Raw genomic sequence first — 20,614 nt, 5'->3', positions numbered from 1 at the left:
GCGCAGCCCAGCCCAGGGGCTCAGCCAGCTCCTCCGTGGCCCAGCACAGTGGTGGTGTGTGCTCTGGTTTCTTCCCAAGAGACAGGGAAAGTAGTAAAGAACGCTGGATTTCCCACAGGAATTTGGAAGACTCTCACGTCTAAGACAATGTGGAGGATTGGGCCAAATCCAGATCCAGCCTGGGTGCCTCCATCTGAGTAGTCCTGTCTCATCCTACAACTGCCGATGGATGGCAGTGATGTGGACCTCTGTCTCTCTCCTTACTCCCCAGCATCAGATCACCAAGAGGGCCTGAGATAATACTGTAAGAGACATGCTTTTACTCACACCAGATAATTCGTTGTGAATCTTCAGGTTTTGAAACAAAAAGGTCAAAATGGCCTGTATCTGCAATGCCAGGGCTTGGGGAACGTTCCTGCCGTTCGTACGCCCACGGCTGGATACATATGGAAAAACGTGATACGTGCTGTAATCACCTGGTCCCCAGGAACAGAGAGAATTAATTATTTTTCTTTAACACCGACAAAAATTTGTCTTCCAGAAACTCCATTCATTAAGACTGCCATTGAATCTAGGATTTAACTCATTTTTGTTAACCCTAAACAAATTCAAGTTTGCCTACCACGAACAAAGCCGCTCGCCATCTGATAATCCAGAACTGCTCAGGAAAAAAGAATGAGCAAATGTTAGAAGCAGCAGGTGAAATCATACCACAGTTATTAAGCCTTCTTTCAGGGGAAGCACAGGATAGATTAAATTGTTATGTTAGGCCATGTTGTGAGTCCACGTCAATTTTATTTGAGATCTTATCTTGGCTCAGAACCGTTTCCTCCTAAATTGAACTAAATGCTGAAGACATGAGAAGCGTATTGACCCGAAGATTCAAAACTTTGGGCTCAGCAGCCTTTTGATCCTTTGTCCACAGAGTATCCAGTTGTAAAGCTGTGGAATATTAAATAATCATGATTATCTTCAACTTGCCTAAGTTAATTTGTCATGCTGAAATACTGACACAGATTTTCCTTACTGTTTTTTTCAGAACAAGATATTGATTCTGCCTGAAAGCTGGTTTCCTTTGCCACTGATCTTACAGACTGTGGTCCTATACTAACATTAAGTCTCACATGCTTACCACAGTCTGTAATTCTGTCTTTGGTGCTCTTAATCTCTCTTTTGCAAACACCTTTGTCCAATAAAGCAACAAACAATAATCTTACAATCAAAATGACCGAACTATGCTGGTACTTCTATCACCTGTTATGCAGAAGCTGTTCTTGAGATTCAGAAATGCAGTGTAATTCACCTGGGATAAGAAATGAAATTTCAAAATGAGCAGAACAAACATTTTTTAGGGGTAAGTAAGTTTCTAAATAAACCAGCTTTTTAATTCCACCTTTTCTATATTAGTACTGTAAATCAATGTAGTCTGCACTTGGAGAAACCAGAGGAGTTTGAATTGTCATAATTAAATATCATCCTGTTTCTTGCAGCACAGCCTAACAAGGGGTTTTACTCCTGATACAAGAGTTTTCTCAAGTAGGGACAACTTACTAACTTACTACGGCAATGACTGAAGCTCCAAGCGGTGCCATGATTTTTTAGAAAATGAATCTCCACCAAAATGCACAGCACAATTCATCCCTGGTGTCAGAGCACTGAAAAGGTGGAGTTATAGAAGAAATAAAATTGTGCAGATGCTTTTAAAATACAAACATAATGAAGATACCTTAAATAATGCGATCTACTCAGATGGACTTCCAATTATCCACATGCAAACTGTGTGTTCCTTCATCACCTCACTCACCTCAGCTGCAAAGTTGGTTAGTGGCGGACTTTAACACTAAGCCATAAGTTTGGAGGGGAAGAAAAACCGGGAGGGTGCAAAGCTGTATATTAGCTTAGAGAAGCAGGATGTCATTGCCAGCCTGAATTTGTTGATGACAGCAGGCATTGAGCAAGAAAAGCTTTAGCCGCCGAAGCAACAGTTTATGTACTTTCGGTAGTGACACCCGAGAGGCAATGCAGTGGACTTATAGCAGCAGGTACCTATGGCCAGCCAGCCTCAACCGCAAAATAATGATTCAAAATGGAGGCTCACCTTTCCCCTGAAATTTTTTTTTGTTCTTATTTTAGTCTCATTTCAAATATTCAAGAGTCTGGGTTTGATTATTTTTAGGTGGTGGAGGAGGATTTTTCTCTGCGAAGTATCGATCTCACAGAGTTAATTGGATAATTTCCATTCTTACCTAGCAAAGACTATGGAGATGTTCAACAGTACAAAAAGGCACCCAGCTCCCCATCCGTGGGTTTGTGTGTGAGGTCAGGCCTTTCTGTGGGCTGCGGTTTGTTCCCGTTTGTACCAGATATCAGTGACCTGCAGTGGTTGCTCCTAAATCACTGGACATTGCAGATCCACACACACATGGAGAGTTCATGTCCAGAAAACAGAAGCCTGTTGAGCCACCATCATAGCTCTTTGTCCCAGCTGAATTATTTGGCTCCCCATCTGCAGGATTTTCTTTCCATACATCCTAATTCTACCATCCTCTTCCCATAATAAAAACATAAATGAGTACTCTATAAGTGTAATTAAGATAATAGTTCTTTCATTACAAATACTGGAAGCCTGTAACCTGTAATTCAGTTTTTCTGATACTCTTCTATTCTAACACTAGACGTGCTATTTTAAAATGTCTAGAACCTGAAAGCTAAATTTATATAGTGATATATAATAGCAATGGAAACCAAGCCTGCTCGTTAGCTCAGGCTTTAGAGCTATGTTGCATTGCTTTGCCAATTGGTGCCTTGTTCACCTATAAATACCATGCCCGCCACTCCCATAATGATTCTGATAGCAGAGTTTAACAGGAGAAAGTAAGATATGTCTTCATCTGTTGAAGGTAAGAATATATGAAAACCCAAGAGATACTAGCATGCAATGTCTTCTCTTGCATTATTCTCTGGCAAATTCGGGGGCAATAAGGGCATTTGGTTCTCTACTGTGAATCTGCCACACCCCTCATAACGCCAGCTACCCTTCTTTTCTAGGGGTGAACTATCACAAGACCATGACTGGCAAGCGTGGAGACCAAGCACACAGAGAGACAGCTGATGCAGCTGGTTCCCTGACTGTGGCTGGGCAGTGGTTGAGCTCTCCGTCACGACACAAGCTACCAGAGGCTGGAGAAACACCACATGAACTGTTCCTGTCCTGGGTCCTCCTTGTCAGCCCTTTCTGCTGTATGAAGCCCTGAGAACCAAGTCAAAGCAAGCACACGACCAGGCATTTGCTCTTGTCATGGTCTATACCTGAAGCACAGCGCAAAGTTTCATCCTTTGCTTCTGCAGGTAGGAGGTCAATCTAATTTAAAGATTTAGTGTTAGTGATGAGCAAGACCATAATGCTGAAATAGGCCATGTGAACCTTTGCCCTCTGCTAGGATGGACATGGTTTCATGATTTGCTCTCTGATTTCTGGATGAAGCAGCCGGCACGAAGAGGGTGTGCAGGCACACATCCCCCTTGATAGCTGACAAGAACAAACTGACAAACATTTTTAATATGCTGCAGCTTATCAACGGCCCAGTGAGTAAAAGGTGAATGATATTTTCCATCAGTTATTCATAGATGTACATGGATATGCTGATAAACTGCCATTTAGTCCAGAAGAGGGACAGCATAAATCACCAGATAAAACACATTATTCCTAGTGAAAACCTTTATGGAAAGTTTTCTTGCCCCAAACCCCTCCTGGAATAGGCACAATAATGCTCCCTGAGACCTGGCAGCCCTTCTAAGTGAGCATATGGCCTGCTCAGCTCTTGCAGCACCAGTGCACGGTGAGTAAACACACAGCAATGTCAGAGCAAACAGGAGGCTGTTTAATAGCATGAACTTCTGTGGCTACTTCAGACTTTATCAGTACTTCAGAAATGGATTCCCCTTCTCTGCTGGAGCCTGCACTGTTTGCAGGAGAGGTAGGAGAAAGCTGAGACAATCTCTTTGGGGGCAGACGGCGTCTGTAGCCATCCCCCATAAAGCTGCTGCTGCCGCGGAAGGGTCCTGGCGTGTGAGAAGTTGTGTTTTCTGGTGATGCTACATTGACTTCTTCATTTTTCTGAGATGTCCCCTGATGCAATGTAACTTGTACAGTAATTGGAACAGAGAGAGGGACCAGAAGGTAAAAACCCCACTGTTAATCAAGGCTGGCGGAGGGCAGAACATTAGCTGCAGTAATTGTGTTTCCGAGGGAGTCAACAAAGCCAGGCTCGTCAATGCTAGCAAACAGATCTGGTCCTGCCTCTGTGCTGCTCGCACTGGCAGAACGTTGCACTGAAATCACTGGAGTAGGGATAGGGCCAGGAACGAGTGGCTGAGTTGCAGAGCAAAGTAATTCTTGCCAAAAAAGTTCAGCTATGCTCAGAAGTATGTAAAGTGTCTGATCTGAGAAGTGTCAAGTAGCATTTGTGACCAATTATCCAAGATGAAGGGGGCAGAGCTATGTTTACATGTACTAATCTTCCGCCAAAGCCTGAAAACTCCAATTCACGGACACGCATCAAATTTCCTTTCCAGGCTTGGCATTTGCCTGTGTGCATGCATGCACATTGCTCAGGAATGACAGGAAAACATGATTACGACTTGCAAATAATACAAATAAAAAAAAAAAAGGTGAGGGTAGCTGCCATGCAGGAGCAGCACAGTAATTAAGCCTATACTGTGATACGTGAAAAAAATCATGGACCACTGTATGAGTAAAATATCTTTATCAGCTGAGCTGAAACATGGTGTGTGATGTGCCTGTATTGTTATTTTTCCACAACCTGTGAAGCCCTGGGAAATGATCCACACAAAAGAGTAAGAAGTAAAAGCTGTCTCTGCCATCTTCTGTTTAATTAGCACAGGTATACCAATTTAATGCAATTAATCAAGATAGTAGGGATTAAACAGTAACTCACAGTTGACAACAACAATGTTATCAATGCTATGGCATAGAAGGGCTACAAAATGATAGCAGTGACTGGAAACACCGCAAGAACAAGCTGGCTGGAGTTTTGGGTGGGTTTCAGAGGTTTATACAGCTCTATTGAAATTTAGGGGCACTGATCTTTCATGTGGCCAAGTGTTTATCTGCCCCTGCCCTTCTCTTTCCCCTCTCGGACCTTCCAGGGTAACCCTCACAGTGGCAACAACTTTTAAAGCGATTCCTCTTTCTCCTAACAGGTTCCTGATGCTGAAGGTCTGACCTTCAAATGAGCAGTGCATAGGGCAAGAATGAGTACCGCAGTGAGCTTCTGGCCTTCAACCCTTCCAAATACAGCTGTTTTGGTAACCAGAACAGTATATTCATGACGGGTGAGGGAAGAGAGCCTTCCACTGAAGGATTTCTCAGCACATTAACTCTGTCAGTGCTGGATGCTCTGTGCCTATGCAGGTTGCCCGTGTTTATTTAAGTCCCTAAATGCAGATTTGCAGAAGTCTGTAGCTTTCCATAACTTCGTGGCCATGATTCAGTGCCTGTTGCACCTAGAAACTGAACTATTCTTCCCAGGCATTTCCATGTATATCTGGGGAGAACTGCAACCACATGCCACTAGTGAGTAGTTCAGACTTGGATTTGTTGTTTGCAGGAGAGGCACAGCCTGGTTGGCTACAATACAACTGTCCTCATTAATGTTCTTCAAGCCCTGATGTGCTGGGACCACCATCGTTGGGTAAGAAGATGGCTGAGTTTTCTGGGTTCATTCTCTGGGCTTCAGAATGTTAAATTGGGCAATAATGAGTGGTAACCATGACCCTTTTTATGGTGAGGTTGACACTTGCCATCTAGTAAACAGACACAGAGATGACCATCCTCATTTCACACGGGTCACCAAGCAGCCCCTGGGATGGGAAGGGTTATTGGCCATTTACCAAACTCTGTTTGACTCGGGCTTATGGGTGAGAGATGAAAGGCACTACATGGCGTTACCAGTCCTTGGGGCCAGCCTGTCTCCCTAAAGAAGCATTTTATTTAACAAGGCAACTACTGGCCCATGGGAATCGGAGAGTTAAGAAAACGAGGATGCAGTTTCAATCGCAAATGCTTCCTTAGGGCAGATGTCTTAAAGTTCACTGCTTCAGTGTTGCAATCGTTGCTACAGGACTCTTAGTGGCTAGCAGATTTTTCCCATAATTAATCTTCTCCTCTTCCCACCAAAACATTCATTAGGTTACTTGTGGTGTTTCTGCCTCTGCCGTATTCTGTTTTGCTCCATCTCCCTGGGGGAATTGCCCCACACCTGGGGCAAGCCCAACGCAGCAGATAGGAAGAGTTAGCTTTTCTAAGAGCTTCAAAGTCTAGGCAGGAGGTGCCTTCAGCAATTCCCAGGTGAAGCAAGCAGCCCTTGTATCACACTTAGAGCTGTCAGGAGCTTGGGAGACCTGTTCTTTTGAATTTGCCAAACATTTTCAATATCCTAGAGCTGAGATGCTGATTGATTTTTTTTGGCTATAGTGGAGTGGTCCTTGCTGTCGGGGTAGTCCGAGCATTGCCTTTTTACAGATGATGGATACAGTGCTTAATGCTGCAGTGGTTACATGAAGGAGAACATCTGCTGCTCAGACAGACCAAGAATTCTACCCGGACCCATCCTGAATTTCTTATGATCCAAAATCCGGTGTTGTTCCAAGTTCGTTAGCATGGGTCAAAATCCTGTTTCACTTTTCTCCCTTACTGTTTGTGACGTGAATCAGGAGACGTTCAGAAGTTGCGTTTGCTGTTTGATGGTTTTACATCGCGGTTGTAATAGTGCATCTGCTGAGTCAGCAGTTCTTTCTGTGTTTGTTTATTTATTTAATACTCCTTTTCCAGCAAGTTCTTGTCACCCAGTTCCTGCTGACAGCCAGGGAACAGGCACAAGTCAGCTGAGAAAATGAACGACTGGAAGGTAAGTGAAAAGAGTAGTAAATGCAGGCCATTCATGTGACAGGATCCAATCCTTTTTTATGCCAGGAAGATTTTTTAAATGGGACTTCTCCCAGTGGAGAGCTCACAATGCTCAAGGGCTGCTTCACTATAAAGACAATACATAATTATCCAGAGTTTATTATTATTTTTCATCACCTGTTTTCCAGTCGCACGGAGTGAGAGGACAGACGAGATCAGGACCTAGTTTATTGCCATGCACTGTACAGATTGTACTGTACACTGTACTGTAAAATCCCTGTAAAAGGTGCTAACTATCTGCTTTATGGAGGCAGATAAATGCACCCAGGCTGAAGGTTGAAATGACTGGGCTACACTGGCAGAACCCACCAGCAGCAAAAATCAGGACTCAGCCAGAGACCTTCTATCCTGGGACCCTGCTGCTTGTTGCTTTAGACATCTTTTCTTTTTACATTCATTTTGAATCACTGAAAAGATGAATTGAATAAATGCCATATCCTTTGAAGCACTATTTATTGTATTTATAGAACACAGATTATCTGTTCTCTCAGGCTAGTGGAGATTATGCAGAGTGATAAACTCATCAAGATAAAATGTAGGCTGGGTGTGACGGAGAAACTCGTGTCTTATTTCTCAGTGCCATCTTAATCTCTGGTTTTGGTGTGACAGACTACGCAGTCCCAGTGATACTGTGCCTTCCTGTTCTCTGCTTTCAGGACGCGATCATGAGTTGGATTTGGAAAAAGCAACTTTCATGCAGAGATGAGACTGGAATATGGATACTCTTCCAGGGTAAGTGGATTTTTGTTTAATTTGAGTTTTATACCACTTATAAAGTCTGTACAAAGTCTGTTGTTAATCGTAGCCTAGTTGTAAAACTGCATTTGATTACTACTTGTTCAATTCAGTAAAGCATACCTGTGTACCATAGCAACACCTGCTCTATGTATATATTAAAATTATTTTACCAAGTCAGCCCTTTGGGATTTAGCGTTTCATTCATAAAGGATTCTATAACACATACCAGTTGTGCTATCCCTCTACTTTCTGATGAATTTGGCAATGTTCTCAAGCCTTTTTTTATTTTAATTTATCGTAATATTTCTTTACTTTCTTATTTTAACAACTGAGACTTTTACAAATACAATAAAGAGCTGAAAAATAACAGTCAAAGATTGAAGGCATACTCCTTATAATTTTTGCTTTAGTACTTGCAAGTCTTGGCTTATCTTATGCAACTTTTCCGTGTTGACTACTCTTTGTTAGTTTTGCTCAGACACGGAAGGTAGTGTTAACGGATAATGTGTGTTATAGGTTTCTTTACAGATGAAATCAGTGAAGTGTACTGAAGTCTAGTAGCTACTTGATACCAGGAACTTATACAACCCTCCGTGCTACTGCTGCTGCTTTGAACCAATTTATTTAGTCATTTTGCCTTTAACTACTCAGCTGCATTCCTTCCTGCTGTAACTGCAGTGGTACAGGAACATGTGGTTCAAACCATGCAGTCATTGCCATCCTGGATTTCATGAGGGGTTATTCTTGTCTCAGAAGTGAATCATTCAAATGTCCTTCTACAGATTCCAGGTGAGTTACTCACATTTAGATGCTTCCAAGTAATACACAGAAAGGTGCTGAGAAAACGACAAGTCTCTGCCTAGTCAAAAAAAACCTCAGCAGAAGTAGATCCCAGCAAAGTACTTGTAATAGTGCTCAAAATCTTTCCAAGGAGACCTACGGCCAAAGGGCTTCTGCCTTCAAAACTGTGTGGCCAGCAGGGATGCACAGGACTTGCTTTGCCGACTGACCCATCAGCCGCTCTCTGTCCCTAGAAACAAGTCAGGAAATGACTGAAAGTATCTGAAGATATGAAAAAGGATAATTGAGTTTCACTGTGGGAAGAAGAGGGTAATCTGTCCAGACAAATCTAGGACCTAGTATAGAAAACTGTAGTATCTGAATATAAAAAATGAGTCATTTTGAATAAAGATGTCTATCAGGACTGTGAATTCAGAGCGTAAAAAAGTAGCTTTGCTTAATAGACCATCTCTCTCTCTCCATCTTCTTCTAACTCATTTTCTTGTTCTCTTTCTTCCTTTTGTGTTATTGCAAAAAATGCGTGTAAAATCTGATATTGAGAATGCTTGAGCTTCATTTCAATCTTCTCTTCTCAAAATGTTTTGTTCCACTGTGAAGATTCCCCCTGCAAGATAAGCTTAGTCATGACCACACTAGGTTTGCGGGGCTGCAGAGAGAACAGCTGTATTTTGAGGGGTCTCTGAGGCAGCCAGTTCCCCACTCTGCTGAAGCTCTTGAAGATGTTTCTGAATTGGCATGAGAAATCGCCTGGGACTCAGAACAGACCACAAGCTGCTTAGGACAGTATTTTCTCTGTGCCTTTTTTTGCTGAGCAGAATTGCTGCACTATAAACAAATGTGAGTTTTGCCTCATTCTTAGATACTGTGAGTTATGAAAGACCACTCTAGATGTAATGAATGTATAGATCATTTTGACCAGATCATAATCCATTAGTAAATAATGTTCCCTGAAAATGTATAGGTGAAATAAAGAACTTCTTGCTACTATTGCTCTATTGATATCAAGGATTACTGATGAGGCCAACATGATCCCTAAGCTTTGTGCTACTGACTTTTAAATACAATACAGAACTAACTACAGGGTTTGGTGAGCAAATTCCTTCCTGGATTAAGATAGCCAGGATTTATACTGATGGAAACAGAACCTGAAACTATACCAAACTTACTTGTCCCTAGACTTTACCACAAGCCCCAAACCGAAATGATCACTAATATTTATGAAACTTTCCCATTAGGCTTCCCTGATTTTGGTAACGATATTAATAAGCAAACCACACAGCACTTTTCAGAATGAGTAGGACTCTAGCAAACCCGTGTAACGTCTAGGACTGTTCTTCACTGTACAGGGAGGAAGCCCAATGGTACCAGGCTGTCTAAGACCTATGGCCAATTGTCAGCACAGTCTCTAGGCCATGGCAAGGTTACTTTTAAAGAAGATGGCACTTAAGGGACATCTACGTGACACATGCTACTGTGTCCGGAGATTGGAGTTTATGTATTTTGCTCTAAATCTAGAGAGGAAGTCACTAGGAAAAAAGTGAAAGAAGCACAGGGGAATAAAAGTACTTTTAAAAGAGAAGAAATCTACATTTCAATGAAAATCCTTTCAAGGCATTTCAAATAAGAGTCTGAGAGAAATAATTACAAAGTTTGGAGAGAAAGAACGTTAGCTTTGATATCTTTTTCTTCTATGAAGCAATTAAAATAAGCAATTTTTCAAATACTAAGCAGAAAATTACTAATGGCTGAACCCAAAAGCTTTCATTTCCTTCTTGGGGCCTTTATTCTTCTAAAAAAAGACAAAAAAAATGTGAAGGTGGTTTTCCAGATAGATTAATGCATAAAGCAGTCACTAGTTGGATGTCATAAAAACTACAGCAGCATAGAATAGCTGAGATTAAGAGCTAGATTTAAATCATGCAACAGTCCAGTTAATATCAATGTCTAATTAAGAAATGCATAAGAAGTCTGTAATGTTGATTTGATGGAGAAAAACTCTAATAGGGTTTCTTTTGGAATTTTCCATTTCAATTGCTGTGTAGACTTTTAATGGATGTCCTATCCAGTCTTTGGTATTAGCAGGAATCATTCTCAAATTAAAACCAAGGCCTAAAATGGAACACAGGTAGACAAATTAGCTCATCTGGGAAGCAGTCTGGGTAGAACGACAATGTGAACTCCAGCCAAAATTTTAGTAGTAATAAAAGAGAAGAAAAGTCTCAAATCTGGCGTGGAAACCCTATCTGCTTATTGTTTTAAATAATTTCTACCCCTGTAATTTTAAACAATGCGATGTCAACCCATTTCCCCACCTCTCTAAGCCTGCCGAAATCTCTGATAATTCATACTTGGAAATCCAGACCACTAAGCATTATTAATTAGGCTTTTTAAATAGGAAGGTTTTCTGTACTTATGTATTATAGTAGTACCTAGAGGTGGGCTCTTTGCTCGCAGTGGGGTTTACAGCCCACAGTTCGCAATCATTAGCAATGAACACCGTTAATCCCCCACTCCTCTCTGGGTAACTAAAGCTCTGAAACTCTTTGAGCAAAACTAAACCTGCAGCATTGTCTTTGTGACACAGATCATTCAGGACATTTGGTCTCTTTGTAGGAAAGGAGAACTGGTTTTAAGGTGCATGTCACTGATGCCCCAAAGCAGTTAAACTAGGAGCAGTGTAACTGTTAGTATGCACAATCCACATTGCAAAGAGGGAGAAAGCACAGCACTGGATTAAAGCAGCGGTGTATTTGTTATCACCACTGTGCTGTTGACCCAACAAATCCAGAGGGAATTATCTCAAGAATCCTGGAAGACGGCAAACTCAAAATAACCCCTCTGACCCAGGCAACAAGCACACTAGGGAGTAATTTTTAAGTTCATTAGAACACATTAAAATACAATACGTTTGCCACGGTAAAGCGAGGCATAGGATTCCATCTGTCTACATATTTCTTTTCAGTACTAAATCCATCCAGAGACCTTTCAGAATTATATCGTTAAGTCTTGCCACTTCACTTAGCAGACAGAGAGTGGAAAAGGCTGCAGGTAAAAGAACAGTGAAAGTTCGGCACTTCCGAGTCGCTGTCATTGCCTGAAATGTCTTGGTCCATATACATGCCTGTCATTTCTCCAGTGATCAAAGAGGCCCAACTACATCATATTAAATAGTGATACGATGGCCCCGTGGGGTGCCCCAAGGATTTTTCTCATTGAAAGAGATGGGAACTAGGACGTTCTCAGGGAGATATCCGACCTCTGAATGACGCAGAAGGTCTAATGTGGGGACATTCAGGTCACCACAGGAGTCTGACTTTTTTTTACCTCCCTCTTGACTGTATGACTGGGGAGGTATCATGGGTAAAAATGCCTCTAGGTGACTGTCCAAATAGAGCATTGCTTTAGCGGGGTGCTTTGTCTGCAAGCTTTGTTGGATTTACACAGTACTTAGGAAAAAAGAGGATGAAGCAGGCTGCCTTTCGCAAAAACATGCAACAGACAAAAATGAACAAACCTTAACTTGTTCAACACACTTAAGAGCCACAAATTCTGTTACAGTTCTGCTAAACGAGAGGAAAATTTCTCCTTTCCTCCATAAACCCATCCTTTTAGACATTACTGCAGTCATGTCCTTACCGCAGTTCCTGAATTCCTTCTGAAAAGATTAAAATGAACTAATACACCAATGATCTCATCATGGTGTAAAGGACGTCTTACACGTGGGGGGGGGGGGGGGTAAATCAGGAGAACTTCAGTGTTTCATTTACATTAGGAGTAGAAAAAGTACTATAACGTCATTGTGGAAAAACACCAAAGGTACAGTGCCCAGAGAGACATTTTTCCATTGCCTTATAAACTATTTGGGTTTGTCCTAACTGATCCTGCCTGTTGTACCTGTCATCCCTTCAGCTGTCTCCACATCTGTTCTCTTTCCTTTTTTCCTGCCTTTATCAATACCTTCCCTTGTCTCTCCCGTGCCCTTCCTGTATGTTTTAACGTACCTGATTACTTTGAATCATGTACACTACTATTCTCAACTACATCCAAAATACATTTTGCAGATTATATACATACAATCTTGTTACACAGAAGTATTCACATGTACTTCATCTATAGCTTAGTTATTTTGGGTAAGAACACCTTTCCTACATGAATACACAGTTCTTAGGCCAAGGGGTCATGGATTATGATAGCTCTCGTCTACTTTGGAGCCATTGTAGCTTCTAACAGAAATCAGGAATATGAGTAGGGAGAAATAATTTTTTTTCTTTAGTAGGAGAACCTATAAATTAGTATTCATGTAACTGAGGATCCCTCTACATTTTTAATGTTGTAGCACATTCTGAGGTTGATAACTAGAATATCTGCAGAACGTGATGAGTAGAGTGTTAATAATCTACTCTTATCTCTTGTGCCCATAGGTACACCTCAGCTCTGACTTGAGATCACACCGTTAAGCAATGAGGTGACAAACCGGTTTCCTTTCTCAAGCTGAATGTCACGTAACTGCCCAGGGGCCCTTTTTGGTGGAGGTAGTGTCCCCTGATTTTTCAAGCAGAGATGTGCCAGTGTGACCCTTTCCCACCCTTTATGCTTGGCAGGGGGAGACAAAACTGCTCATTTCCCTTGGTGACATTTCTCAGCCAGGAAGAAAGCCACAAGGCATCGGGCTGTGGGCTGAGAGGCATCAGAGCAGCCACTTGTCAGACATTAACAAAGAAACCTCCAAAAAACATTTAGTGGAAATGAATTCCCAGGGCTAAAGCAAACTGGTATAAAGGGTGGTGGTGCCTTTCTATCCACCCACAAGTTTTGTTACTCCTAGATGAGGCAGCAAACATGTCCAACCCCAAGTGTTCTGCAGCTGATAGATCTGCTTTAGTGAAGAGACCCCCAACTAGTGACGAGTATTATAGGACAATACGTACTGCAGCATTAGTAGAAGTCCAAATGGTCCAAGGAGCAGTGCAGAGCATCTGTTACCAACAAGAGAATAGTGGGTGCAAAGCTGCTGTTATTCCCAGCCCCAGGAGCTTGTCTGGAGGTGCAGAGGGGAGCTGGAGAACTCGGGCTGTTCAGTGAGATCTCATGCCCCACCCAGATTTACCAGGTCAGCTCAGTCCAGGCCAAAGCAACAGGGCAAGGTCCTTGGCTCTACTGCAAGTTCATTCCTCTGTTGATTGTGCAGAGGTATTTACAGTAGATCAGGATCTTGAATGGATACTGGCCTACCAGCTGAAGTTGTACAAGCTAAGTCATATATTCCCCAACTACAGATAAAACCAATGGCCAATTTTAGCCTAATCATCACTTCTGCCAAAGGAAAGAGAAACTCTTTGAGGTAAGTTCCCTTGGATGTAATTCTTTCTTCCCAGGTTACAAAAGGGCTGCAGCTAATACATATCCTGAGTCGTAATGTGGATTTGCACCTTTCCCATTAAATATATCTGGTTCATGTCCAAAGCATCGCTTCTACTCCTAATGCTCACTTGTATCGTAACAGCTCCTACATTAGTTGCAGGTGTGAAATGCCAACTGATCCACACTTCTCTTGCTGTCAGCAGGAGAGTAATGTATGTCAAAGGCCTGATTCTCAGAGGTGAGGTCACCAGGATCTCCATTTGCACATCTGCTTTTCTAAACACAAAACTCTGGAGATTTGCAAAGCTCCAACATGCACAAAATGGGATGAGTTCACTGGGGTCCATGCATAAGAAACCGATTGCGCTTCTCATTTAGTAGGCAGAATTTTCCCTCTATAGAAAATACTTGCTATTTTACAACAGGTAGCATTTTGCTAGTCTTTATATGTGGATACTTGTGTGTTCTGTATTAATAAGGAAAAGGCTACACTTCTCCATGTTACATGATACCAGACTAGTCAGGATTACAACAGGTTAAAAAAGAGCCTAACACATTAAGCAGCTTCAGAAAGTCACTTGTATTTGGTGTATCCCTGCTTGGACTGTGTGGGTGTTGAGCTCAGGAGACTGCCTGGTCAGAGCTCCTGGAGGGATGATGCTCCTGGAGCCTGCCTTACACAGAGGGAAACAGATTTCGTTTTGAGGGCTTCAGGAGAAATATTCAAATATTTCTGCTTCCTGCTGTTAGTGGATTTTTTTTCATACCTCAGAAAAAGTCTTCTGATTGTAATGTGTTTATACTTGATGCCTAGATAATGGTTCTTGCTCAGGAACCTCTAATACACAGTATTTTCTGCCTTCTGCATTTTACATGAGCTCAAAGACCACTCATATATATATGCCTAACTCTTTCCTGATTTCTGCTAGTCTAGGGTATTCTTCAATATCTTCAATAAAGATTCCCACGAGTAATCTATAGAGACTGTTTTTTTGTCTTCGTGTATGGTAAATATTTGGCCTTTTAATGTCATCTGGTTATGACATGATTCTGTTTTTTCTGGAGTTATAGGACATTTTAAACACATACATCCAAGCATCATTCCTCTCTATGCACTATACTTTTCCTCCCTCAGTTGACCATTTCTGAAGTTTTCTGGGATAGTAGAACAAAAATTGATCTTTGTATTTAAAATGAGAAAATGGAATTGGTCATCAGCTGCATGTTTTGTTAAATGGAATTCAGACCTACCATCCCCGTGGGGGCTTAATTTGAATGAAACCCAAGTGATTTTAAAACCCCATAGCATACTGAGGAGAGCCATGAGCAGAGCACACAGGTCAGAGTAGGTTTCATGAACATCTGAGTTTCCAACCCTGAAACTATGCTGCTCAAAATAGATGTCTCCTTAAGGAAGCCGTCAAAAATGATTTTCACAAGGATCAGAAAAGATGCACTTTAATACTGAGGAAGGGAAGCATTTCCTGTTCAGAGAACAGCTTGATTCTGGAATACACTCATTATTTTGGTATGTTAAAGGAACTGCACTGCAGCAGACAGCATGGCTTGCACAGCTCCGCGTGGAAGCGGCAGTTGATTTAAGAGGTGTCCTTTTCCCCTGAAACTTATACCAGAAATTCAGAGCGAAAGTTTGTCATGTTTCATCAGACTGGCTTCATTACCTTCACGAGTAATAGAAATTACATTTTTTTCTCTGGGCTGTAGAATATAGACATAATAAACCCGTGGAAAGAAATAGGGAAAAAGAAGAGATACTGATTTTCTTGGGATGAAGTACAGAAAAGGTGGGCTTGGAAAACATTGGAGTATAAAACGCTGTGGATTTTTAAAGCAAGTTTAAAGAAACATTTTTAAAGGAACATTTTCCAAGTGCATGTTGGTTTTATTTTCTTTTTTGCCACATATAATTATGAAAAACTTACAGACAATTCATGAGATTTTTAGTTTCTGTGGAGAATTGCATTTTCCAAGGTAATGCTATATGTTATTACTTTAGCCCACTGGGTATCATGTAGGCAAGGTGTAAGATTATGCACATGAATATTTCCGTCTACCACTTCTGTGTGCTGAGACAATATCAACTTATACTTTCTTTTGTCATTGGTCCTTATTCCATAGAGGATATTCTTAATTACAAGTGAGACAATTTGGTAACATCACTTAAAGTGTTACAGCATCATTTCTGCAATGATTTACACCTGCTAAGGGTATGAACATTGAATTTTAGGCCATATTTTAATTTCAAAAGATAGAGAGTATTTTTCCTACAGGGCACTTTCTATTTTTAATAAAAAATCTCTCCTTTGTTTAATTTGTTGGCATGGCTCTTCTAAATGATATGGAGCTTTTGAACACAAAGACACCATGTTTGCACATTTGTGCTGCCCTGAAAAATTAAGAGCACGTTTTTGTAGTGGCTTAAATCCACCTATGTGTAAACACCTAAACACTGTTTTCGACAACTGCATGAGGGACACACCTTCACAGGAATTCTAAAGCATACAAAACTAAAAATATCTCAGTCACAGAGCAAATTCACTGTACTCCTTCCTCCACCTGGTGATTATGGTGATATACAAATTTTTTTAACCCTTGCAGGTGTATTCCTAAATCTGTTGGAAATTATGGAAATGATTCCATTGACTCCAAACTCTGCTTTCTACCGGATTAAGGAAGATGTTTGTACATCAGATTTTCTGGTGATGCCCCATTAATGAAACAGGAAATTTTATAAACACATCAGGGAGGGTAAGTGCCCAGTAGAAAAGATGTCCGATAGAGATCCAGAGATTACAGTCTGCTGGTAACAGAAATAAAACAAGGAATGCTTACTAACAAGTCATGAATTTCTTTATAATTGCTTCCACTTTTGGGGCATCTTTTTCCTAGATCGGCTACAGAAACCCTGCAGTTCATGGGGCTTTTGATAGTGGTTATGATCAGAACAACACTTCTCGCATATGATAAAAACTACTTATGTTGGGCAGGATTTTTTACTCCTCAAATGACTTTTCTGAGGCTTTATTTCAATCTCCAGCTATTTTCTCCTCCTTCTTTTTTATTTTTATTATAAAATCAGGAGTTCTTATCTATGTAGAAGAGAAATAAAACTAAAGAAAATTCAAGCATGGTCTGTTTTAAAGTTTCATCTCATATAATAAGAATCTGTTTTGTGCTGTACTTCTCTCATGAACTCAGTTTTCCATTGTGCATTCAGTGTTGTAATAATGCAAATCAAATACAATTTTAATAACTCCTTCCATTAAAATGATCTATTAATGTTTTAAGACTCCAACACTTATGAGCATGATTCTAATTGCATGATTTTGCTACGGGCAGGTTTTATAGATCTGCCTGATCTTCAGATATTTGCACCATTAGGATTATTTTAAATAAATTAATTTTTGGAAGAGTTTCAGTCTCAGTAGCAACAGTTGAGTTTGATAATGGTTGTCTTGTGGGCAATCGTATGAATCTTCTTCCACGTGAGTTAAAACTAGATACAATTAGAACTCTTGGAGAGGAGATCACTGAGGTTTATACAATGACAAATGTTATGAAGAATGATATGAAGAGGGGAATATCTATTCACTATGTTCGTGCAAGTGGTAAAAGATGTTTAAAGTGGTTTGGTTTTTTTTCAGTTATAAGTTAGGTTTAGTTAGGTTTGGGATTTTTTTCAGCACAGTTAAATTGTGGGACTTTCTGCGACTGAATACCAAAATTATAATCAGATTAAGAAAAGGGCTAGAAATTCATGGAAGATAGCTCCTTTGATATCATTAACCATTCTTGTTTTACACAGCTTCTACTGTGAGCCTCTGTAATACACCGTGTGATGGAACAAGGAAAATACATCAGGAGAATAACTAGTGTGTGTTTCGCTTCTGACATTTTTCTGTATATCTGCTAGGTGTTTCCGCCACAGACTGGGCAAAGGGCTAGCTGGACCTTTGGTCTAACCCAGCACAGCTACTTCTAGGCAAGACAAATGGCTGTTTGAAACCTTGTTCCTTTCTCCAGAAACCTGTGAAAAACATCAGGTTTTCTTGTTGTTCTGCAGAGTGGGATGAGGAAAATGAACAGGAAGGGCCTTGAGAAGCAGAGAAGAAAGGCAGCAAGAGCTGCAAAGAAAGCATTTGCTGAGTGGCTTGTGAAGGCCCTTAGCTTGACATGGTCTCCAGGCTTTATCTCTAGTGGTAGGCTCTTGACCACTGGCATGGTGGCTCTCCTCCTCGTACGTGCTGTTCTTCGCCTTGAGCATCACTTGAGATCTACAGCAGAAGGTTCCCTCCTTCAAGATGAACCGAAACATCAACACAGTCTTGCACTCTTGATTCAACATTTCTTCTGTAGAGAATTTACACCAACTTTTCTCATGACAAATGCCTGCATAAGCCTTGAGCGAATGAGCATTAAGAAGTGGTAAATTTCTTCAGGGGTTAAAGAATTACTCTTCACTGAATGTTGCTAATTGTATGCTGAGAAGTGATTCCTTGTCTGCAAAAATAGCACGTTCTTTAATGTATATGGCTTTAACCATTCCCACCATGTTAGTTCTTTTGCCTATTTGGCAAATTCTGTGTCTGGCAAGACAGAAAAGAAGAAAATTTCCCTAATATACCAAGTGTGCATTTTCCTTGCAGGATGGAGTTCTAACAGAAGAACTTGTTGAAAAGTTTACACAATGGCAAAGAAATTGTGCACAAGTTGTGCAGAACCTATGTCAAATTTTTACTTCAACAGAAACACTTTAGATCAGTCCTATGTGAGTGTAATGGAAGGGACAACAGGCCATACAGATACAGGCCTTGTGAAATATAAGCTTTCACATGAACAGATACTAAGAAATATGGATAATTTCAACAGTATTTGAAATTTTCATTGCTGGATCAACTCAGAGCATGAAGTTCTCAATTACTCCTCTTCCAAAGCCATCTTAAGCAAGAACACCCTGTGGTACTGAATTGATGACAAAAGTAGATTATGTCTGGGGTTTTCCATGAAAACTTTATATTGGAAAATTCCAAACAGGTGAAAAGGTTCAAAGGGAACAATGTGGTTTTCATAAGGTTTCTCAACTGAAAAAAAGAAAATATTCAAAAGAAAATAATTTAAAAATTATTGCAAGTGTCCTGATAGATATTTTTCTAAATGAACACTTATTTGCTTTGAAATATGTTTTGGTTTTAATTTTTAATTTATAAGTGAAAGCAAAAAATGAAATATTTTGAAATTACTGAAGCAAATGTCTGACTTTTTTTTAAGCAGCTTAATGTTTATCCAGAGAATGAGTTGAAAAAAATTAAATCTTCAATTCTAAAAAATTCTGAAAAGGTCAGAAAAAAGTACTTCCCTGCCAGGTATAAAATGAGAGAAAAATATAATGACATTTTCATTTAGCAAAAAAATTTAGTAGAACATCGACATTTTCATAGAAGTTGCAAAGACTTGAACTCAGACACACTTTGGGTTTCTTTCCCAGTGTGATGCTTACATATGGTAACTGGTAACGTTTTTATCAGACCTGGTTGTGTGCACTCTTAGATAAATAACTGGAGGTATTCCAGCCTCTACAGGGGTTATAGGCCCTGTTTCATACACTGTCACAGGAAGGAGGGCAAGCAGCATGAGCAGGAATTTCATGGTTTTCATCCAGACTAATGCATTTAAACTGAAAATTAGGATTAAATCTTAAATAAGTTAAAAGTGGGCTATCCAAGGAGAAAGAGCCCTGGATGCCAGGAAGGGTTGAGCTATGTAGCAGGGAGAGGGAAGGCCTGTGTAACTACACTATGCCATGCTAATGGCGTAAGGCAAGAATGTCCTTAGATGTCTGCTCAGTTTGTCAGGAATCTCTCTTCTGAACTGTTACCTCCAGCTTTCTCCAGAACACCCTCAGTCCTTTTATCTGTGAGCTATCTTGAAGTTTACTGTCTGCCTATCGCCTTGGCTGAACCACACTAATAGTCAGCTAATTACACGTGAACACTCTAATTTGCTTTATGTCTCTCTCAAAAACACATGCGTGTGCAGGCATGCACATGAATAAACTTCTTCTCAAGCTGTACAATGACAGCGCTGTGTAGAATGGGTGCACCAGCCGCAGCAGGATAAAATACTTTGCATGCTTGCTGCCCTCTCCGTTGCTTTCCCCCACCAGGCCACCAGCACCGCTTGTCATTCCTGATTTGCAACATCACCTGTTGCTCCGACACCAGGCTTCTCTAGACCAGAAACTGGAGCAAAGAAGAGAAATACGTGTTTGTCATTGAACTGAGCTGAGAAGAAGGAAGAGGAGAATGATAAGATCATAGCCTGCAGCACTTTGTTTATGAGAACATCCTTCCAGTGATATATGTCTGCACCAGGTGAAAGTATTGTGTCACCCCTAACATATTTTAAATGCCAGGGCTGTCATGCAAGAAGACAATGAAGAACAAGTTTAAACAGAATACGGTATTGTAGCCATGTACAGAGTATTACCCTTTAAAGGTTTGCACTGGTAGTGCTTTTTAGCAAAACATATCCGAACTCTTCTATATTCCACTACAGAACCTCTCTCAGACAGAATTGAAACCAAATGAAAATGTCTGTCTTGCAGATAAACTGATGGGGTTATACACAAATCAGTGCATTTCCTCATGCAGGTTTTCCAGGCTATTGCACGTGTCCTCCCTGCCATACTATCTGAGCTTCTCATGA

At 40.7% G+C, this 20,614-nt stretch overlaps 1 long non-coding RNA gene across 4 annotated transcripts in view; it reads left to right on the top strand.

The window, feature by feature from the left end:
- The window catches only part of LOC142362549 (uncharacterized), a 35,768-nt gene extending 16,651 nt beyond the window's left edge, over positions 1–19,117 (top strand). Inside the window, exons 4-11 of one of the 4 annotated variants that reach the window (XR_012765140.1) lie at positions 1,266–1,354; positions 3,049–3,348; positions 5,631–5,714; positions 6,854–6,929; positions 7,645–7,720; positions 8,243–8,515; positions 12,949–16,657; positions 17,973–19,117. This is a non-coding gene — a long non-coding RNA (uncharacterized LOC142362549). Of the gene's footprint in view, positions 1–1,265; positions 1,355–3,048; positions 3,349–5,630; positions 5,715–6,853; positions 6,930–7,644; positions 7,721–8,242; positions 8,516–12,948 lie in introns of all 4 variants that reach the window. The other 3 variants (XR_012765138.1, XR_012765137.1, XR_012765139.1) reach the window with 3 other exon arrangements.
- The last annotated feature ends 1,497 nt before the right edge of the window (positions 19,118–20,614 follow it).

Source organism: Opisthocomus hoazin, chromosome 10 (genome assembly GCF_030867145.1).
Source record: "Opisthocomus hoazin isolate bOpiHoa1 chromosome 10, bOpiHoa1.hap1, whole genome shotgun sequence".
Classification (NCBI taxonomy): domain Eukaryota; kingdom Metazoa; phylum Chordata; class Aves; order Opisthocomiformes; family Opisthocomidae; genus Opisthocomus; species Opisthocomus hoazin.
Note: the sequence above shows the minus strand (reverse complement) of the source record. Positions and strands in the feature narration are given on the sequence as shown.